Genomic DNA, 22657 nt, shown 5'->3' with positions numbered 1-22657 from the left:
TATATAAATATGTTATGTATAATTGCAGTAGATTCTTAGAAATCAGGGTGGAGCTTTTCTTTGAACAGTTTAACGAGCAAATTCAGCAGCAAAGTGTCAAGAAATGATTCTCCAGCCAGGAGAGGTCATGTTCATCCTCTTATTGCCCAGATTCTCTAGTCACAACGGTACAGTAGTCAGTGAGAGGTGCCACTGGCACCCAACAGCCCCTGGGCACACAGCATTTCCATGTCCTGTCACAGTGTACAAACAATTCTCTCATTTAGGAAAATTGAACGAGCATTTTTGCACAGAGAAAAATGAAAAAGACCCATGAATGTTATCTTTTATATTTTGTTTTCAGTTGGCTAATGTTGAATTTTTTGTTCTTGACATGCACTTGTAAACCAATCTTGCCAAGATACAAGTTGTTTTGGTTTTTCACTACAATTACCTCTTGTTCCTCCTGTCCTTGACTGCTGACGTTCCTCAATGATTCTAATGTCTATTTTATGGGAAGCAGCCTTCCCATGGGTTTCCTTTTACACACTGCAGGGCTATCTTTATACTTCTAAAAAAAAGGAGAAAACTGTCACTAAACTCATGGGGGATTTGCAGAAAACCATTTAGCCCACCTTGAGCAAAAGGTAGATTCCTCATTGTTTTCCTAAGTTCATTGTAACAAAAGAAATCTAATTCAGCATTATTGTGCTACCTCAAAGGTAAAAATGTTTTAAGGTCTTTTTTGGTCCTGAGTTCTACACATAGTGTTTGAAATGTCTCTCAGTTGGAATTATTTTTAAATCATTGGGGAGAATCTTATTTTAACCTGTTTTACACTTGTATTTTAATCTCAGAAGAATAAGTGATTAGAAGGTGATCAATTCTTGCTCTGTAGTATTGAACATATGATTAAATCATTGTTTGCCATAAACAAGGTTGGGTTTTTTAAAAGGAAACTCTAGGGCTCAGCTTTGCTCTTGGTTAATAAAGGCTGACAAATCATATCTGAATTTTTGGCGCAGCCTTGTGTTGTGTGTTTGTCCTCATTTCAGGGTTCTATCCATCACAGCATTCATCTAGCAGGTACATTTTTGAGATTGGGGTGTGAGCTCTTAAAAATTAGAGAGGAGGCCTGGACATATATATTAGGGTTCTCCAGAGAAACAGAACCAATAGCGTGTATGTGTGAGGTATGTGTGTGTGTGTATATATAAAGAGATTTATGGGAATTCCCTGGCAGTCCAGTGGTTAGGACTTGGCGCTTTCACTGCCATGTCCCCAGGTTCAATCCCTGGTCAGGGAACTAAGATCCCACAAGCTGCACAGCACAGCCAAAAAAATAGAGAGAGAGAGAGAGATTTACTATAAGGAATTGGCTCACACAGTTATGTAAGTTCCAGGATATGAAGGGCAAGTTGGCAAGCTGTAGACATAGGAAAGCTGATGGTTTAATTCTAGTCTGAGTCTGAAGACCTGAGAACCAGGAGAGCCAATAGCATATTTCCCACCCAAAGGCTGGCAGGCTTAAGACCCAGGAAGAGATGATGTTCCAGTTTGAAGGCAGTCAGGCAGGATAATTCTCTCTTACTTGGGAGAGTCAGGCTTATTGTTCTGTTCAGACCTTCAACTGATTGGATGAGGCCCACCCACATTAGGGAGGGCAATCTGCTTTACTCAGTCCACTGATTTAAATGTTACTTTCATCCAAAACCACCTTTTCAGAAACTCTCAGAACAATGTTTGACCAAATATCTGGGCACCCCGTGGCCCGTAAGTTGACACATAAAATTAACCATGACAACATGGTATTTGAATTGTTTGGGGATGGTGTACAAGGGCATCCAATATATCCCTTGCTGGGGAAGATATACTCATCAATGAAGCCCAGCAGAAAATATCTCCTGTCTGACAATATTGATTATTTCCTTCTCTGTAACATGGCTGTAACCAGAACTAGCAATGACTTTGCGATAGCCTGCTGTATTTATAGTTTGCTTCCTAGTGTCCAAAGGAAGCTCATTCTATAACAAAATCATGTTCCACTTTGATCTTGCCTTCACCTGGCAGTACAAAAGGGCCAAGTAATAAGTGAATATAAAAAATATCCACGTGGGGCCCAAGAAACTAGTAGTTGAACCCTCAAAGCCAAACTGACCTTGTTTCAAGGCTTTAAAAATTAAATATGGTTTGGCCTTTGTGGTTTTGGTGGTGGTATTGCTATGAACAATTAGGAAGTGCCAGGACTATGACAAGATCATATGGTCCACAGTCTCAGCCTTGAAGAGTGAATATCTTAGGAGGACTTTGCTTTCTATGTATGTTCTAACAGGAAGCTAGAAATCTGTGCCATCAAAATTACCTGAATATTGGGATTTCAATGGCTGTCCAGTGGTTAAGACTCTGCGCTTCCACTGCAGGGGGCATGGGTTCCATCCCTGGTTGGAGAACTAAGATCCTGCATTCCACGTGGTGTGGCCAAAAGTTAAAAAAAAAAAAAAAATTACCTGAATATATCCTTAGCAATCTTAGTGCATCAACTTTATAGCAACAGAGTTAAAACAGTATTACTTATAATGTGATTAAAGAAATAGGGGTTGTTTCACAAGACATTCATGTTAAATATGAATTTTGCTTCCTTTACCCATCCTCTCTACAGACAAATGCCTTATCACAGATGATAGCCAGTGATACATACTGTTACCTGATTGGGGAAATGCAGAGTGTCAACCAGGAACATATTAAATAATCAGTTGTGAATTCAGATGAGATGAGTATTATCTAAGTTCTGAATTAGAATGTCAGAAATTAGGTCTGACTCAGCTCATTTGTTCATTGAACAAAATCTTGATTACCTGCTGTGGCCATTCCTGACACTGTTTAAATCCCAGGAATTATCAAGAGTAATGACGCTGGGGTCCGAAGGGCATTCCTGGACCTTTCCTCCAGTGCTATGGAGCTTATCCTCATGTTTCTGGACTCACATGGACAGCAGCCCCAGTCTCCTATTTCAAGGATGATCATGCTTCCAGTGCCTGTTGTTGCCCTTGGTCATGCTGCTCTTCTCTATATGGCTCCCATTGCCTCTTCTTAAAGTGAGTAGTTTGGACACACAAGCATGCAATGTTCCTCACTGCTTTAGCTTGCATCACATAATTATGGTTACAGAAGCATCTAGGAAGCTGTCAAAAGAGAAAGACTAGATTTAAGATTTTAAGGAAAGCTCCCTCCAGGTAAGGACATCTCAGAAATTGTCATCTTCATACTAGTTATCCTAAATATCAAGATTAAGTTTCGCTGGATATGCCTTTCTGGCCTAGGTTGTCTTCTCTGATGATGTGCTAAGAATCAAATTTTGTGGGAAGTGTCTCTTTTGTGTGACATTTCCACCCCTTCCTCTTTGACTCTTTCCCAAATAGAATCCTTGATCCTGTGGGCATTTCTCTCTATTCTGTGTCTTTAAGTACACAGAGTCAAGCAATGCCCAGCCCATTTGAAGACTACAGGGCAGGAGGCTGACCAGACCGGAATATGAAACCACAGGGGGACTGGGAGCTACCGCAGACACTAGGAAAGCGAGCAGGACTTGACTTCACTAATCAGTCCATCCTGACAGGCAGAAGAATGGGTATTTGCCAGTCAGCTCTTGGGGAAGAGCTGTCGAAACAGATAGTACCAGACAAATCTCCATGGCCCTTCCTCCCTCCGCAGAATTGCACTGAGGCAAGGGTCAAAAGCCACTGTATATGCTGCTGAAAGCTAGGATCCAGCAATCTCCTCTCTGGCTAGGCCCTCCAATCCCCAGAAAGAGGAGGCAGAGGTGTGCAGCTGTATTTTTTTTTTTCCTAGCAAACAAGTAAAAAGGAAGAGCTAAAGTCCAGACCCACCAGATGAGCAGACCAGCACTTTCCAGCATAATATTCAAGCATAGTTAAACTGGACATTTTTATTCTGAAAATGAAAGGCCTGGGCGTGAAGGGACACCTGCAGTACACATTCCCATACCTGCCATGAGCCCATCCCAGACAGCTGAAGAAGCAAGGGACCTGAAGCTAAGTCTTAGGCCTGTAGGACAGGCAGGGAAGAGGCCTTTGAGGCAGATGTGCATTAGTTCCAGGCAAGTGAGAATCCTGCATGAGCCACCTTGGACCACTGGCATCCTGTCTCAGAGCTGTGCGGCCAGCCGCATGCCTGGGGTGAGAAATAGGGCCATGCATGGGCTCAGATGACCCCAGGAATCGGCCTGGACCTCTAAATGAGGGGCTCTTCCCTGTGGCAGCTCTGGAAGCCATAGCACTTTCCCAAACAGGATGGAGCTGGGGGACAGAGGGTATATGACCCGCAGACCTCCAACTCAGGCACTGCTTCTACCTCAGAACTCACGACGGTTCCACCAGGCTGGCAGCTCCTGCCTGAGGCGAGTCAGATGAGGATGAGTTGGAGTTCTCATCTAGGGCCTTCGCTTGCTCCACTGTGAAGAAAGAGGTAGGCTTATGGGAAGGTGTCCACCCCCACTGCCCTTGGCTTTGCCCACAGGCATTGGCCCAGGAGGATTCCAGCCTTGCCTCTCACATGCCTGGGCTGGGCCAAGGCCCAACTACAGTAGGTGGCTGGAGCCCAGTGGCTGGTGTGGTCTCTCCCATTGTGCTCACTTTAAGCTGGGCATCTTGGGCTCACAGAAAAAGCAGCCCCTACTCTCTGACAGAGCTGGCCTGTTGACTGAAAACTAGGGTGGGTTATCCTAGTACCTGATAAATGGGTGAAACTATTTTATAACATAAGAGGGCGAGCCTCACATCTGGGACCTGGTCGAAGGGCCAGGTTTACAACATGCAAGTGAAGGTACATTAAAAGTGCAGGTGTAGGGGCTTCCCTGGTGGCGCAGTGGTTGAGAGTCCGCCTGCCAATGCAGGGGACACGGGTTCGTGCCCCGGTCCAGTTAGATCCCACATGCCACGGAGCGGCTGGGCCCGTGAGCCATGGCCGCTGAGCCTGCGCGTCCGGAGCCTGTGCTCCGCAGCGGGAGAGGCCACAACAGTGAGAGGCCCGCGTACCGCAAAAAAAAAAAAAGTGCAGGTGTAGGGCCCACTGAGACCAGGCTGGCCTCCAACACAATGGGAATTTTTCCGAGTGCCTCTCTAGAGTCTTCACTTCCCACATGTGCTGGTAACAAGGGTGTATGTGTCGAGGATGCTGGGAATCACCTCCACTCTGGCCCTGTGGAATCATTTTCTTGGTAATTTTGCTGCCTTTTGTTTTGGGAAAAAAAAAAATCTTAGGAATGATTTGCAGCCAGCCCCTCCCCACATGGACCAGTCCCAGGCCTGGCTGGGGTTGGGGGAACGTCTGGGATTTGAGTCCCTCCCCTGCCCAGGTGAGAACATTATGTTCCCTACTCAGAGATGCATATCCAACCCTTGAGTGCTGGGGGCCCTGGGAGGACTCCAGGCTGGAGAGGGTGGGTTGAGTGAGAATGACCAGCTCTATTTGAGAAACAGGAAGGGAAAGGAATTCCGAGAGATGTCTGATTCCAGAACAACTGTATGCACTCCCATCCCCACCGCTCCCCAGGCCCAGGCCCTAGCAGATAGGAGCGCTACCTCAATTCCAGCCCCGGGCCAGGGCTGCGTGGAAGGGACAAGGTGCCACAGGGGAGCCACAGTTGTTCACACACATAAATCAGGCTCCCCAACTGCAGTCTCCTCAACCTCCTGGTCCAACTCTCATCCCCTCCACCTTTGGACGACTTCTTTCACCCTGGCCCATTCCTGCCTGGGGCCTGGTTACATCCCTGAGATGAGGTCTCTGATCAGCACCTCCCTGCCATCCTTCACCTCCAGGCCCCTTGCACTGCTTGCTGCCTGGCCCTGTCCTCTAACCTCTTGCATCCCTGCTCACCCTCCCCCAGCAATGGCCTCACCTTGATTTTAGGGAAAAAACAGAAGCGATGGGTCAGAAGCTCAGGGCTCCTCCTCTGTCCCCCATGTCCTCCTCTAGCTCCTGCCCCACTGTTCTCCCTTCACAGCAAAAGCCTTGAGATTTGCCTGCAGTTGCCTCCTCACCTCCCATTTGTCACAGCGCAACCCTGCCCTCCCGAGTGGCTAACACGGGCAGACAGAGCTGATGCACAGATGAGGACAGAGCTGGCTCTCTGGAGTCTCAGCCGAATTCACCATGGCAAACTTCCTCCTGCTTCAAGAACCACCTTCTCAGAATTCCCTGGCAGTCCAGTGGTTAGGACTCCACGCTTCCACAGCAGGGGGCACGGGTTCGATCCCTGGTCGGGGAACTAAGATCCCGCAAGCCAAGCAGCACTGCCAAAAACAAACAAAAAAACACACCACCTTCTCAGGAGCATCCAGTTCTCCTGGTTTTCTTCCAACCTCCATTGCCAGGTTTTACCGAGGCTAGAGTTAAATGTTGAAGCAACCCAGGGCTCCACTCTGGGTTTTCCTCTCTCCCTCCCTGGGAGGTTTTGTCAGGGACAGCCTGGCTTGGGGTGTTATCTCCATGCTGCTCACTCCCAATTTATACCTCCATCTGGGACACTCCACTGAGCCGAGTGTCCAGTAGTCCCAGGCCAGGGTCCCTCTCCTGTCTCTTCACTCTACCCACTGGGAACTTTCTGCAACGTTTGCTTTTCTTTCCTTTCATTTTTAAATTAAAAAAAATTTTAAGTGTGGAATATACCAAGGGTGCATAAAACAAGAACATTCTGCTCACTGGTTTCTCATAGGCCAAACACTCACAAAGTACAACCCAGATGAAGAGCACTGTCAGGTCCCTGCAGCCCCTCTTGGGGCACACCAGCCATTCCTCCCTGCTCTATCCTGAGTTTTAAGGTAAGGTCTTTCTTGATTGTTTTTATCACCTAAACATACCTCTCTAAAGAATCACTTTCCAGGACTTCCCTGGAGGTCTAGTGGTTAGGACTCAGTACTTTCACTGCTGTGGCCCTTGGTTCAATCCCTGGTCGGGAAACTAAGATTCGCAAGCCATTCAGCCTGAACCCCCCCCCCCAAAAAAATCACTTTCCTCGTATGGTGAAATATATACCTATAATTAAATGCATAAGGGTGAACCCATCCTAACTTCTAGTTTTTAGTGCAGTCTTCTATCTTTTTCTCTTGTGCTTACCTCTGCCTCTCCCTTCTATCACCATCACTCTCTGGAACCCTTGGTTGCAAGAATATGTTGCCTACATTTCTCCTTGTTTATATAATTTTATATATATATATATATATATATATATATATATATGCACACTATACATATATACACACATTTACACAGAGTGGTTTGTCTTTGGTTTACATATTTAGATCATTCTGTATACACCTTTCTGCATCTTACCTTTCTCATCTTAATTTTGTGGCAGGCCCTCCAATTCAAGTGGTATTATTTATTCCAATTCCTTCTTTTTGATGAAAACTCAAAACGGGTCCACACACTTTCCAATACTTCTCTTACAAAATGTGGAGTCTAATTTCCCTCTCCTTGGATATAGCCTGGCCTTAATGACTTTGCTTCTAATGAATAGAATCAGGCAGAAATGACTCTGTGACTTCTGAGTCTAGGTTAGAAAGATGATACAGCTTCCACCTGTTTTGCTCTCTCTTGGGACAATCACCCTTGGAAACTAATAACCACCATGTTGTGAGGAAGCCCAGGGCACATGGAGAGGCCACGTGTGGGTGTTCCTGGGCAGTCCAGTGCTTAGAACTCGACGCTCTCACTGCTGAGGGCTGCGCGGCCAGAAAAAAAAAAAAAGAAAAAAGAAAAGTCTTAGCTGACAGCCAAAATCAAACACCAGAATTCAAGTGAGGAGCCTTCCGATGATTCCAGCCCTAGCTTTTCAGCAGCCCAGACTGATGCAGCAGAGAAGAGCAGTCTCCACTGAATTCTTCACAAAGGGCAGATTTGTGAGCAAAATAAATGTTGCTATTTTAAGCCACTAAGTTTGGGTAATTTGTTACACAGTATAGTAACCAGAACAATATGGAGGTACCAAAATGTCACCAACTGTGCTTTTGTGAATGGGCCATCACTTTGCAAATATTTTCCACTACACCTATTTCTATAAGTGAGAATCCCAAGATTGGGATTATAGGGCCCAAAAGCATATGCTTTTTTTTTTGATGTGGAAAGTCTTTATTGAATTTGTTACAATATTGCTTCTGTTTTATGTTTTGTTTTTTTGGCCCTGAGGCATGAGGGATATCAGCTCCCCAACCAGGGATGGAACCCACACCCCCTGCATTGGAAGGCAGTCTTAACCACTGGACCACCAGGGAAGTTCCGCATATGTATTTTTATTTTAGTGGAGTTTGTCAGATTGCTTTCCAAAAAGGCTATAACTGATCTTACCTTTGTCAACAGTGTTTGGACAAATCCTTTTCCTCACATCCCTGAAAGCCAGAGTTGGTGTAGCTCTTTTTAACTTTTGCTAGTCTACTAAATATAAAGTGACTTATTCTCATTGCTACTCTTTAAAAAAATAAAAAAGACTTTCATGCCACAACTAAGGAGTAAGCGAGCCACAACTAAGGAGCCCCCCTGCTGCAAATAAGACCCGGTGGGACCAAATTAATTAATTTTTAAAAATAGACTTTTTTTTTAGAGCCGTTATAGGGTCATAGCAAAATTGAGTTCCCATATAGCTCCTTCCCCCACAACACACAGCTTCCCTCACCATCAACATCGGCACTAGTGTGGTATGTTTGTTCCAATCAATGAACCAATGTTAACACATCATCAACCAAAGTCCATAGTTTACATAGAGTTCATTCTTTGTGTTGTACGTTCCATGGGTTTTGACAAATTCTAATAACATGTATCTACCATTATAATATTATACAGTATAGTTTCACTGCCCTAAAAAAAATCTCCTGTGCTCCACCTATTTATCTCTCCCTCTCCCTCAAATGCCTGGCAACCACTGTTCTTTTTACTGTCTCCATAGTTTTGCCATTGTTACATTTTTCACTTTGATTTGCCTTCCTTGCTTCCTGATGAGTTTGAACATCTTTTCAGTTTGTGAGATTTTGTTGGCTGCCTCCCAATAGCCTTTTCTCCTTCATCTTTGCTAACAAATCTGGATTTTTTCCAGGGTGGCAAGTGTCCAGTCTCAAGTGATTCCCTGACTCCATTCCCTGAACTCTCAGCCTCCTTACACCTACGGGTGGCCACAAATGACCCAGTTTTAGTCATTGAGAAATAAATATAAGTCTGCTAGGGATTTCCCTGGTGGCACAGTGGTTAAGAATCTGCCTGCCAATGCAGGGAACACGGGTTCGAGCCCCGGTCCGGGAAGATCCCACATGCCGCGGAGCAACTAAGCCCATGCGCCACAACTACTGAAACCCATGCTCCGCAACAGGAGAAGCCAGTGCAATGAGAAGCCCACGCACCGCAACAAAGAGTAGCCCCCGCTTGTAGCAACTAGAGAAAGCCCACGGGCAGCAACAAAGACCCAACACAGCCAAAAATAAATTAATTAATTAATTAATTAAAAAAATAACAAATATAAATCTGCTGGGAGTTCTGGGAAGGTGTTTGCTTACCTGATAAAGGGGAAAGATGTGGCTGGTGCCAACAGCAGGATTTCCTCCTGCTTTGAATACTAATGTGATGTCTGGAGAGACAGTAACTACCTAGCAAAGCTGGGCCCACAAGCATGAAGACAAAAGGCAGCATGATAAGGATGATGGTGGAAGTGTCAAAAACACCCTGGGTTATATGCCGCAGAAATGAATGGTTTGTGTCCACGAAAAGACACGTGAAGAAACATCTATGGAAACTATATTCATGCTAGCCAAAATCTGGAATTAATCTAGATGGCTATCAACAGTAGAACAGATGGATAATTTGTGGTATAGTCATGTAATGGAATACTATATAGATACGAAAGAGATAAGACTATAGCAATACACAGTAATATGGATGAAACTCATAGACACAACATTGAATAAAAAAGCCAGACACCAAAAAAGTACATATTGTATAATTCAATATATATGAAATTTTAAATGTGCAAAATTTATCCATGGTAACGGAAGTCAGAATAGTGGTTACCTCTGCAGGAGAAGTAGTAGCTAGGAGGGCAGAAGGTTACCTTCAGAGTGGGTGGTTAACCTTGGGTGAGGTGGCTGCCTTCTGCCAAGGACCATTTTCAGAGGGAGACAGCTGAGGGCTGAGATCTGGACCACACACCACATCATGAAGTTAGTATGTCTTTCCACTTGTTCATATCTTATCCTTTAGTAATATTCTATAGGTTTCATGTCCTTTAATAAGAATTTTTTAAGACATTTTTTATTTATTTTTGGCTGCATGGGATCTTAGTGGCAGCACACGGGATTTTTGTTGAGGCATGCGGCATCTTTCCTTGCGGTGCACAGGCTTCTCTCTAGTTGTGGCAGGCAGTTTTCTCTTCTGTAGCTGTGGTGCATGGGCTCCAGGGTGGGTGAGCTCTGTAGTTTGTGGCACACAGGCTCTCTAGTTGAGGGTCAGGAGCTCAGTAGTTGTGGCACAAGCCCCAGGGCATGTGGGATCTTAGTCCCCTGACCAGGGATCGAACCCGGGTCCCCTACATTGGAAGGCAGATTCTTTACCACTGGACCACCAGGGAAGTCCCCTTTAATAAGATTTTATAGGTCTCCCGCCTATGCAGTTCCTATACTTTTCTTAATAATTTATTCCTAAATATTTTATAGTTATTATCAATTGAATGTTTTTCTTGTTTTTATTTATTTCTAGAGGCTTATTTTTAGTAAATGCTATTATTTTAAATATATTTTTCTTGTATTTATCACCTTAAATTTTCTCTTATTAATTGTAGTAGTTTTCAAGAAAGTCCTTTGGATTTTCTAGATTTACAATCATGGCATTAACTAAAGAGATAGTGTGTAATCTCTTTCTTTCCAATATTTATAACATTTCATTTTCTTGCCCTATTACATTTGCTAGAACTCTAAGCCAATGTGTAATAATAATAGAGTTAATGCCAATGTTGTCTAGTTCCTCATTAAGAAGAAAAAAGTTTTAGTACCTGGTGTATGTTGACTTATGATTATTTTATATTTCATATCTTTTTCATAAATTGTGCCTTTGTTAGGTAGTGGTCCTCTTTATTTTGCTCAATGCCTGTCACCTTAAATCCTACCTTCTTTAATGTCACTGGCTACTCCTGCTCTCTTCTAGTTTGTGCTGGCCTGACCTCACTCTTTGCCAACTCCTTTATTTTCAGCCTTTTCTTTTCCTGTGGTTTCAAGTGTCTTTCTTATAAATAGTACGTGGCAGGGTTTTGTTTTTCTAACCCAGTCTCTAGGTCTTTAAAGGGGGTTCAGGGTGTCCCTATTTAGTATGATAAATATGCTTGACTTTGCTCATTCCATAATTACTTTCTTATTTTTTTACTTTGTGGTTTCATCTTTTTATTCAGTTGAGCTATTCGAAACTACCATTTTTATAGGTCAAAACAGTTGAATACTAGCAATTTCATACAGCTAACTTATAACTTTCCTTTTCCCTCTCTCTCTCTCTCTTTTTTTTTTTTTTTTTTTTTTGGCCACACCTCGCAGCTTTCAGGATCTTAGTTCCCTGACCAGGGATTGAACCTGGGTCCCCAGCAGTGACAGCTCCATGTCCTAACCAGTGGACCATCAGGGAATTCCCTCTCTCTTTTAAGAAGATGTCATTCATTTAATTTTTCTTTGGTAATTTGGAAATTCTAGTACTTTTCCATTCCATTAGTGGCTACCTTCCCTCTCCAGGTATGAGGACTGTCCCTTGGCTGGGCATAGGTAGCAAATAATGTGCCTGTGTTAAGGGGGAGAGTTCGAGAACAGCTGGCTCTTCTTCCTTGGTAGATAACTTGTATTATCCATCTGGGAGCTTGTACAATGTCCTCTTTCTCCCTGAAGTTTAAGAATTTTACTATAGTCTTTCCCTTCCATACTGCCTGGGAATGTGCTCAATACCTCCCATAGGCAAACACAGCATTTTCTTTATGTCGGGAACTCCGATTGTTTGCACATCAGGATTCCTGGATTTGGCCCCCAAATCTCTGGTCTGTTCCCTCATGCCTTGTGCTCTGTGCATCTTTTCATTGAGCTCTGAGCTATTTCTTCCATTAGACCCAATCACAATCTTCATAATCTTCCACCATGCCAAAATTGTGCTTTCCTTGGGGTCTTTGCACTTGCTATGCTTTCTGCCAGGAATAATTTCTCTTAGATCTTTCCCTGATCAGTCATGCCTTTGGTTGATCTTAGCTCTGATGTCCACTTCTCAGATTCACCTTTCCTGCTGCCTTAGACATAAACACAATACTCTGTACATCAGCTTGGTTCCTTTCCACCACTGTTCACTCTGCCCATAATTAGTTATTTGCTGTATTCATCCTTCACATGCTCCCCCATCCACTCCCTGCTGGATGGTAAGGACTCTGTAAATCATTTGAATTCTTGCTGTGTCCATTCTTGCCATGTACCCAGTATCTAGCCCCAGTAAGCCCTGGCTAAGCACTTATGGAAGGAATGGAAGAGTGAATTAAGACTGGGACTGCCCCCAGGGAGACCTTGCCCTGTCCAGTTTCCTCCCCACCCATGGGAGCACTGGAATGGGAGATTAGGTGGGCAGAGGAAGGGGCCATGCCTATTTGTGAAGGCCTGAGAGACTGGTGCCTGTTGGGCTTTTATTCTGTAGCTACAGCAGCTACTGCAGGTCCTGAAGCCACAGACAGGGAACAGGAGCAGGAGCTGGGCCGGGTGTAATTCCACTGGGTGTGGAGGGCCTTCTTGGCCTGACCCAGGGCTAGCCTTGGTCTGGGGCACTCTCATCCTGCCACAACATCCCACTGCCCCATTTTATTTTTTATCACTTAATACCACATGGCATTCTTTTTATTTAGTCCAGTCAACAGGTATTTCTGGAGCTTACTTGGTGTTTGAGGTGGTCAGGATACATCCATGAGCAAAAGAGATTTCCACTTTAGACATGAGAGTGCACAGACTGTGACACGAGAAACTTTAGGAGATGAGCAGTGCTTCTAGAGGTGAACAAAGGAGATGCAGGCAGAGAGGTAATGGGGAATAATGGAGCCCTTGCCAGCTCTGGCTTTTCTTTGGGGGAGTTGCTACTGCAGGGTTCCGAGCTGGGTATGAGAGGTCCTGACTCATGTATTCATAGGCTGATGTGTGGAGAACTGACTGAAGGTGGCAAGGGCAGCAGCAAAAGACTGGGATGTGGCTGTGACATTGTCCTGGGGAGAGATGGTGGTGGCTTGGACTAGGTGGAAGCCATGGACCTGGCAAGAAGTGGTCTCATTCTGGGTAGATGATGCAATGGAAGCAACAGGACTTCCTGATACATTGAATGTAAGTGGGAAAGAAAGTAGTCAAGACAAAGTCTGAGGTGTTTGGCCTGAACAGTAGGAAGGACTGAGCTGCCATCACTTGAGCTGGGGGAGTTGGGGTGGAGTAGGTTTGGGGGATGAGCTGGAGCTAGGGTGGCACAAGTTGAGTTTGAGGTGCCAAGAGGAAGTCAGAGTGCGGGTGCCTAGTCCATAGCTGGACATTGAGTCTGGCACTCAGAAAAGGTCTGACTGGACATACACCTTTGGGAGTGATAGACATGTAAGTGGAATTTGAAGCCATGACCCTGGGTAAGATTATGAGAGCAATAGTGTAGACAGAGAAAAGGTGAAGAGGAGGAACCAGTGAGGTCAGAGGAAGCCAGGAGGGCATGGGGCCCTGGAAGCCACACAGGGACTGTGCTTCCAAGAGAGGAGAGATCAGCTGGTCACAGGAAATCTTTCCTGCCTATCCTCGTAAGGGCAGGCTTTTTTTTTTTTCCTACTGTTTTTGTTCACTGCTGTATTTCCAGCACAGAGCGCAGATGCTCCATAAATAGTTGTTGAATGAATGAGTATATGCATGAATCCACACCTCTGCAAACAGCCAGCACACAGGGATTTTTTAAAAGAGCAGAGAACAGGTAGGAGGCTCTACCCACTCTCAGTAGCATCCCCATCGTCCCTTGCTTTTGCCAGCCACAATGATATTAACTCAGGTGGGAGACCTTCTGGCTAACACAGGGCCCAGAACAAACGAGCTTCAGACAAGCTCTGTAGTGTGGAGCTTGGTGGAACCTGGGTTGGACACTGGGTCACCCACCAGTCCACAAAGGACTATACAGCCACTCCTCTGTTCACCTCTCTATATCGAGTCATTTGTCCATCCATCTACATCCAGTCATCTGTCCACCTGTGCATACAACCGCCCTTTATCCACCGTCTACAGCCACTCTTTTGTCCATCTTTCCATCCAGCCACATCCGGTCCTCTGTCCATCCATCTGCTAGGGTGACCAACTTCCCAGATTGCTGCAGACTGTCTCAATGTTAATATTGAAAGTCCTGCACTCCAGGAAACCGCTGGGACCCAGGAAAAATGGTACAGTTGGCTGACCCATCTGTACCCCTGGCATCCCGTATTGCACCCCTGGGCTCGAAGCCCACCTGTCCACCCAACCTGACTTCCTTGGCCACTCTCTCCCATCGAGGCAGACAAGACTCCACCTCTCTCGCTAACCCCGCCCCATGCACCGCCCCTTCCGGAAGCCACTACAACGAATCCGGGCGCCCTAGCAACAGCGCTTTTTGGGCCGCCCAGTCCGCGAGCTGGGCTCCCGGTGCGAGCCAATAGTGAGGGGCTCCGGGAGTGAGGCGCGGGGGGCGGGGCTCGCCGCAGCGGCCGCCATCTTGGTGGGAGAGAAACAATAGGACGGAAGCTCCGCGGGACCGGCTGAGGTAGCAGGTAACGCCCGGTCTGCTCGGCCTACCGCTCTGCCGCCCCAGGGACTTTGGAGGAGGGTTTCTCCGGGTCGTCGGGGAGCGAGGTCTCTGGTCATTAGCGGTGTTCCCGGGTTTTTTGGGAGGGGCTCTCCCGGGATGATGGGAGTAGGAGAGATCTCTCAGGGTCCTTGTGGGGCCAGATTTCCCCGGGTCATTTGAGAGAGGCATTATTTCTTCAGGTTATTGGGGAGAGACGATTTCCCCTGGTTTTGACGGGCAGAATCTTACCTGGTCATTGCGGGGGGGGTGTCTCCCGGATATTTTGGTGGTGCGGGATCTCCCCCTGTCATTGAAGTCTCCAGTCATTGGAGAGGGTAAGATCTCCTGGGTCATTGAGGGGGTCTCCCCAGGACATTGGTGGCCACGATCTTCCGGGTTATTGACGGGGGTCTCCTTGAGTCTTTGGCTGGAGAAGTCAGCCCAACGCCTCAGGTACGGTTACCTGCGGCCGGCAGATGTGCAGCCATTTTGAGTGTTGAATGTCAGTTGGGCTTGTCAGCTGGTGTCTGGTGGGGGAGTCTGCACACCTAACCTTCTTATCCCAAAAAGTCCTAAAATGGATCCGGGGACGTCTTCTTAATAGTGATAAGCTTCACCATGGATGGAGCTTTCATTTCGTTCACGTTGGATTACAGACTGTTTTTTGTCTTTTGCGTCCTAATGATTTGTTTCATTTTTGGCTTTTATTCAGTTTCATATATTAAAGCCGAATTGCAGAAAAATGAGTCCAAATATTGTGAAAAGAAAATGTAAAAACCAGTAAAATCTAGTGCTCTTAAATACCGGGGAAATAAAACTAATCACTGATTGGAATGAAGCATTTTGGTAACAAAATGTACATAGAACAAGAATAAGATAAAATCATCTGAAAAAATAGTTTTAAGTACTAAAACTTCTAAAAAGTGGTAACAGAAATGTTGCAGATCACAAGTTTTATGATACTTTGTATAAAGCGCCATAATTACAGTAGTTTTGATGAATTCTAGTATTTAATTAGTTGCTGTATTAGCATTTTTATCAGGGTAACATTTTAAGTGAACTAAAATGCTTATTTACATAGATTGCTGCTGTGGAGTTTGTGTAATTGCATCCTGTAATCTGGTGTTAAGTATTTAACGAGAAGTTTCAGGGCAGTATTGTTATTGTTTTAACTTTAACCACTACCAGAATTAGAAACTGAGCAAAATGAATACTTTATCATATTGATGTAATAGGCCAGTGAGTGGATCACTTAGTAACTTTTTCTGGAGGCAAACATCAGTTGAACGGTTAACTGTTACTCCAGCTGGTTGACCTGCTTTGTGACTTTAGAATAAAATTCTCAGGAATTGTTAGAAATCAGGTGGATGAGAGCTAGGACTGGAGTTGATACAATTGTAAAAACCAGTTTAGCAAATGTAATAGACTTCTTTTTGTTTCAAGGCTTCGCAGGTGACAGACAAGTACATGGTATACCAGCCCTGTAGCTGTCTGAGCAGTGGAATGTGTGAGGAAGGCACAACTTCTGACTGATGAACCTTAACCAGTCTTCTTTGCAGAGGGGTGCAAGGGGTGCCAGAGCCTTCCGTAACACCGTAGGGAGATATCACCGGTATCTAGGCAACAGGGATGAGCCTCCCTGAGGCCAGCTTGCTGAGGTGAAAAATTTCCATTGTTTGGTTCATAAAGAGGATGCACTGGGGAAGAATTTTTCCTTTAAGTGACGTTGTTTTACCTAATGGGGTAATCACCTTAGACAAATTGAACACATTTTTGTGTAGTAGATGATTGCTTTCATGTGATTACATTTTAAAGCATGTTTTTGTTTTTTAAATTATATTTTTGCCTATTTGCATACCAAGTAATAAAAGTAACAAGTAATACTAGTGTTTTGTAATATATTCTGGTAGCAAGGAAGGGGCCTTTTCCCCCAAAATTGAATTTAGCGTTTACCTCAGAATTTGAACGAAAAGAGTCTCCTAAAATGATGGATACTTGGTTTGGGTTTGTCAACCATCCATCCATCACCAGCTTCTGCAGTTACCAACTCCTAGCCAATGTTGTTTCATTTACACTCTGCCTTCCTCCCCTCCCCTTAAAAAAAAAAAAAAAAGCTGAATTTTTTTAGGAAACCTATCCCCAAAGTGTATATTATCCAAAAGTATTTCATTATACATTATTAGTGTATCTCTAAGACAAGGAGCTACCCATGGTTTTTACACCATTATTATGCCTAAAATACAATGATAATTCCTTAATTTTTTTTTTCAAATATTCAGTCATGGTCAAATGTCCCTGATTGTCTCATTATTTTTTTATAGTTGTTTGTTCAAACTGGGATCCAGATAAAGTCTGCATATGGCATTTGATTGAAGTGTCTCTTTTGTCTCTTAAATTTATATATGCTTACTCTGTTTTGTAATTTATCTGTTCACACTGTCATTTATCCTGTAGGGGTTCCCATATGCTGGCTTTTGCTCATCACACTGTGTGCTTGAGACCTTTTGACTCTGGTGGCTGGCTTTGAAGGAGTCACACCTGTATATCTTTTCAGTGAAGAAGTTGTGTTGGAACTGCCAAGGCTCATTCAAAAGTGAGCCCCAAACCTTGAACTCTGGGGGCTGTCAGGGACCTATAGGGCCACACAGTGCAAGACCCTCCTCCTCCCTCTGTGTCATGTGGTCCAGATTTTCCATGTGGAACAGAGAGGAGATTCTTACCCTTGGCCTCCAGGAGGATGAAGATGTTTTGCTCCTTGTCTCCTTACAGACCTCCTCCTCTCACACTGACCTGGCACCCTCTGCTCACAGGCTGTTCACAATCATGGGGGCCTCAACCCAGTGCTCTTCTTTCTTTGCACATTACCCTTGGGGTGCCTTCTGCCTTCCCTTTGTAGGTAATTCCCAAATCTGTTTTCAAGTTAAGTTCACTCAAGCTTCGCTCCCACTGCTTCCAGCTGTCTGCTGTACATTTCTTCTTGATTGCTTGATTATCCCTTATATTTAAGTGTCTGCAGCTCAACTCACTATCTTCTCAGCTGTTTCTGACTTCATGAACAAAACATCCTTGTTCTGACTTGTGAAGACTCAGTATCTGACTCATCCCTCTAATTTGATTCCCTGAATCAGGGATTCTGAAGATAGGGTCCATAGTTGCCCACTCCACAAATTGTATGCAGAGTTCAGTGAGGCTGTGAATTTTCAGGAGAGTCCCACAGTTGTCTCAGATTCTCTAGGGGGTCTGTTGCTCCCTCAAGGGTTAAGGACAGTGTGCTACACTTCGCCATCTATCAAGTCCTGCTTCTTTACCTTCTCCCCCTCCTTCCTTGGTTCTTCTGTGTAGGCTGGGCAGGGCAGCTGGCTCTGTGGGTGCAGTGGAGAAGACAGGAGACTGTGTGCCCTGCCATGTATGCCACTGAGTAGGGGAGGTAACATTAAAGAGGTCCGAGACAGGTGTCTGGAGATAGCAGTTCTGTTGTCTTGGTGACCCTAGAACCTGAGGGCTGTCAGGACAATTTCCCACCACCCCCTGCCCAGCAGTTGAAGTCAGAGCCTTTCTGAAGCCAGGTTTTTCCTCGTCTCTGCCCGGTTAATTTTCCTAACATAAAATGTCGCCACCATACTCCAGAATCCAGTGGCTCACATACTTTATAGGTTGGGTCAGAGTGAAACAATGGGTGAGATCTTTTAAAATCTATGCTCCCAGCGATTCTACTTCTAGGACTTTTTCGTACAGAAATACTTCACAGGTGTGCAAAGACAGATACAAGGATGCTCACTGCATTATTGTGGTAAGAAAAAAGTTGGAAATAGTGTCAGTAGGGAAGTCGATATATACATTATGATTTTGTGTGACTATTATACAGCCTTTAAAAAGACTCATATATAGACAAATGTAGCAAGATATCTAAGTCATATAGTTTAGTTGGGGGGGAAATGGCAAAACAGAGGACAGCTATTGAATGATTCTACTTATATGGGAAACTGGAGTACTCAAATTAGAGACAGCAAGTTGAATGGTGGTTACCAGGGGCTGGGGAGTAGGGAGAGTGGGATTTATTATTTAATGTGTATAGTTGCAGTTTGAGATGATGAAAAAGTTCTGGAGATAGTGGTGATTATTGCACAACAGTGTGAATGTACTTCATGCCACAGAACTGTATACCCCAAAATAGTTAAAATGGTAAATTTCATATTGTGAGTATTTTATCACTATTTTTTAAAAGTTAGGTGAGAAAACTAAAGCTGATTTTACTTGGGAAAAAAAAGGCAAAACAACACATATAGCCTGATCCTATTTGTGGAAAGAATAGAAAAATGCACTGAAGGAAATCTACAGGATAAAGAGACCCCAAACTAATAATGGTGGTCATTTTATCACACTTGTAACCAGTTTAAAAATGTCTTCTTTTAATAGCTAAGCAGGATGTCCCTTGGTACTCCATTCTTCTGCCTGTTGCGGAAGCCCCGTTTCTTCATCCGCCTCAGAAAAGTGCAGGCTTAACATGCCCTCATCCACTTATACTGTCAAGTCCACCCTCTGGCCTCCATCTTCCATTGGACTTTTTGTAGGAACTGGAATGGTGGACAGAGGACAGCTCACGTTTGAGGAGTGCGTTGCATGTAAGCCAGGCAGTAGGCTAGATTTTTAAATCTTGTTCCCACCTTATGGCACCTACATAAAACTACCATGACTAGTTTACAGATGAAGGCAGGCACCAAGAATAGGTAAAACACCATTTATACCCAAGTATAAGGCAGGCCTCAATTTGTCAGGGAGATTTTATTTTATTTTATAATTTATTATTTATTTTACTTATTTTTAGCTGTGTCAGGTCTTAGTTGCGGCACGTGGGATCTTTTCCTTGCGGCGCACGGGCTTCTCTAGTTGTGGCACGCAAGCTCCAGGGTGTGTAGGCTCTGTAGTTGTGGCGCGTAGGTTCCAGAGCACGTGGGCTCTGTAGTTTACAGCACGCAGGCTCTAGCTGAGGCGTGCGAGCTCAGTAGTTGTGGTACGTGAGCTTAGTAGTTGTGGTGCGTGGGCTTAGTTGCCCCACAGCATGTGGGATCTTAGTTTCCTGACCAGGAATCGAACCCATGCCCCCTGCATTGGAAGCACACAGTCTTAACCACTGGACCACCAGGGAAATCCAGGAGTTTTTGTTCTTTATGCCAACAAAATGCCCCTTGGTTAAGACTGAAATCGTTGGGAGGATGATAACTTCTAAATGTGGTATCCAGGTCAGAACAGGTAGCAAAATAAGCACCTGGTAACAACAGAAAAGTCATGCCTTGATTTGATTTTGTGCTAGTGAAATGTAGCCATTGTAGAAGTGATGTGGTCAACACCTACAGCACCCACCCACAAAAAATAAAAATGATAGGAGCTACGGCTGCCTTGCCTAACACCCTCACTGCGCTATGTCTTTTACCTGTGTTCTTTTCATTCCTGGCCACTCTGCAAGGTGGTCAGAAGTCTCATCCCACTCTGGACTGAAGGATTTCAGGCTTTGGGTTTTTTTGAAACCTTTCTGACTTGGAGACAGGCCTCCAGTACCTGCTTTCACAAGCCCCTTTGGGCAACTGGAGTCAGCCTGGGCCTCTTCTGCTTGCTCTCTGTCATGGCAAATTCACAAAACTTCCTTTGCACTGCTGCATTTTGTTTTAACTCGTCTTGTGAATGTATTTAACTGAAACTCATGATTGATCAAATGGGAGATCGTTTAGTATTACCTGCATTCTCTGTGTATCCATCTGTTTACCTTACTTGAGACATATACTTGTAGAAATTGAGTGTCCAATCCCAAGCCTAAGGAAGAGTAGAACTTTTCTTTTAATGGAATAAGATGTGTTAGAGACCAGGAGGCATAACACTTGGCTCTAGTGTTGTTATTTCTGCACTTAGTTTTCAAGAATGTGCCTGCTCGATACCTGAGCTGGATCCCAAAGGCAAACCCCCCGAGCCACATCAGTCTGTCTTAACCCCACCACAGCCCCTTGCCTTGAGCCTTGTTCATCTTTAAGATGAGCTGCTCCAGGGCCACAGGGCTTTCCTATCCACGGCTGCACACTCAGAAATGAGGTGGCCCCATGGGCTGGGTGTGCTTGTCATACTCTCTTGGGGAATGCAGAAATCTTGCATTGCCCTGCAATGTTTGTTTTATAGGAATAATAGACCATTTTTGTTTTACAAGTATAAAACTAACATTGGATATGCATTTTTACTATAACCTTCCCTCCTTCTCATCTGTCCCATTCTCTGATTGAGATCCCAGGTCATGTCTAAACAAATTCAGTGTTTTTGCTGAGGCTGCAGCAACATTTGTCTTGGGATTAACCTAAGTCCAAGCCTGCCGGCTTTCACTTTGGTACGCATTTGCTTAATGTGCTTTAAACTTGGTATATGTGGACTGTGCCTTACTCCTCCTTCCCCTCTCATGAGCGAGAGTTCACAGTTCAGCTTCTTCTACAGGGTGCCTGTGGAGGTGTGTGGACCCTATATCTGTTGGCTCTAGTGCTAAACATAATCATACTGTTTCCTTGAGAGATTGCCCGAGTAAGCAACAAAGGAAGAAGAGAGATGGATGAAGTATACCAGGCCAAAGAATGTATGTTTTTATGAACTTGAGCAACCTGACAGGAAAAACATACACCAGTAACTGTTAAAGCACTTACTTGCACGTTGCTGAGATTACTGTCTACCTAAGTTAGGGTTTTTTTTTAAATTTATTTAATTTATTTTTATTTTTGGCTGCATTGGGTCTTTGTTGCTGCGCACAGGCTTTCTCTAGTTGCAGTGAGCAGGGGCTACTCTTCCTTGTGCGCTGGCTTCTCATTGCAGTGGCTTCTCTTGCTGCGGAGCATGGGCTCTAGGCGCGCGGACTTCAGTAGCTGTGGCTCACGGGCTCAGTAGTTGTGACTCATGGGCTCTAGAGCGCAGGCTCACTAGTTGTGGCGCACGGTCTTAGTTGCTCCACGGCATGTGGGATCTTCCCGGACCAGGGCTCGAACCCATGTCCCCTGCACTGGCAGGCGGATTCTTAACCACTGCACCATCAGGGAAGCCCAGTTAGTTGGTTCTTGTTGAACATTTTCAGTTTTTCTTCTGTTATGAATAGAGGTTTTACATATAAGGCAGTGAAAGATGTCCTTTCACGAACAGTGTCTGTTCTCCAAGGTGAGTGCCTCTAGAGAGACAGCTGAGGTACTTGCCAACCCCCTGCTGAAGGTGTGGGTTTTTCTTGCTCTGTGTCCTTATCGGAGCATGAGAACACACATATCTCTCCCTTAGGTTCTTTGAGTTGCCCCTGCCCTTTGTAGAACCTGTGCTGGGTTTTATGGGTGGCTTGGGATGCTGCACCTACATCGGGAGGCCAGAGGAGGACGGTAAGCCCAGGATGCAGGCTCCTGGCGCATTTGGAACATTGGACCTTGCAGAGGTGCCAGCTGCCACCTGACAGACTCTGGGCAGTGAAAAACTGATGGATATGGCCAACACATCTGGGGCAGATGAGGGCTGGGAAAGGAAGGAACAGGCTACCTCTCTCCCAGGAATGATTTATCTCACTCTCAAAGAGTGTTTTTACTTTGAAAATACCTTAGGCTCTTTGTATAGAGCCAAAGAAAGGGAATAGTGGTAAAATATCAAAAGTGGAAGTGCCCCGTTGGCCTTCCCTCCCAATCCTCACGTCTGTTGACTGACTGAAGTCATTGCCCTTCTCGCAAGCTGCGAGATTCCAAAGGAGTCAGTGTGTAGTTTGCTTCAGAACTATGGGTGCAGTTGAACTTGATTTCCCTAAAGAAGTTTTTAATATTTTGCTGTGCCTTATTTTGGAAAGAAGTCC

The 22657-nt window shown here is 44.8% G+C and overlaps 1 protein-coding gene across 2 annotated transcripts in view; it reads left to right on the top strand.

Moving 5' to 3' along the window:
- Positions 1-14713: 14713 nt before the first annotated feature.
- The window catches only part of IP6K2 (inositol hexakisphosphate kinase 2), a 29181-nt gene continuing 21237 nt past the window's right edge, over positions 14714-22657 (top strand). The window contains exon 1 of one of the 2 annotated variants that reach the window (XM_079933614.1): positions 14714-14797. The gene's annotated coding sequence lies outside the window, so the exon portion shown is untranslated. Of the gene's footprint in view, positions 14798-14857; positions 14880-22657 lie in introns of those variants that run through there. The other variant, XM_079933615.1, reaches the window with a different exon arrangement.

Source organism: Stenella coeruleoalba, assembly GCF_951394435.1.
Source record: "Stenella coeruleoalba genome assembly, chromosome: 10".
Taxonomy (NCBI): domain Eukaryota; kingdom Metazoa; phylum Chordata; class Mammalia; order Artiodactyla; family Delphinidae; genus Stenella; species Stenella coeruleoalba.
This window is presented reverse-complemented; position numbering and strand designations above follow the sequence as displayed.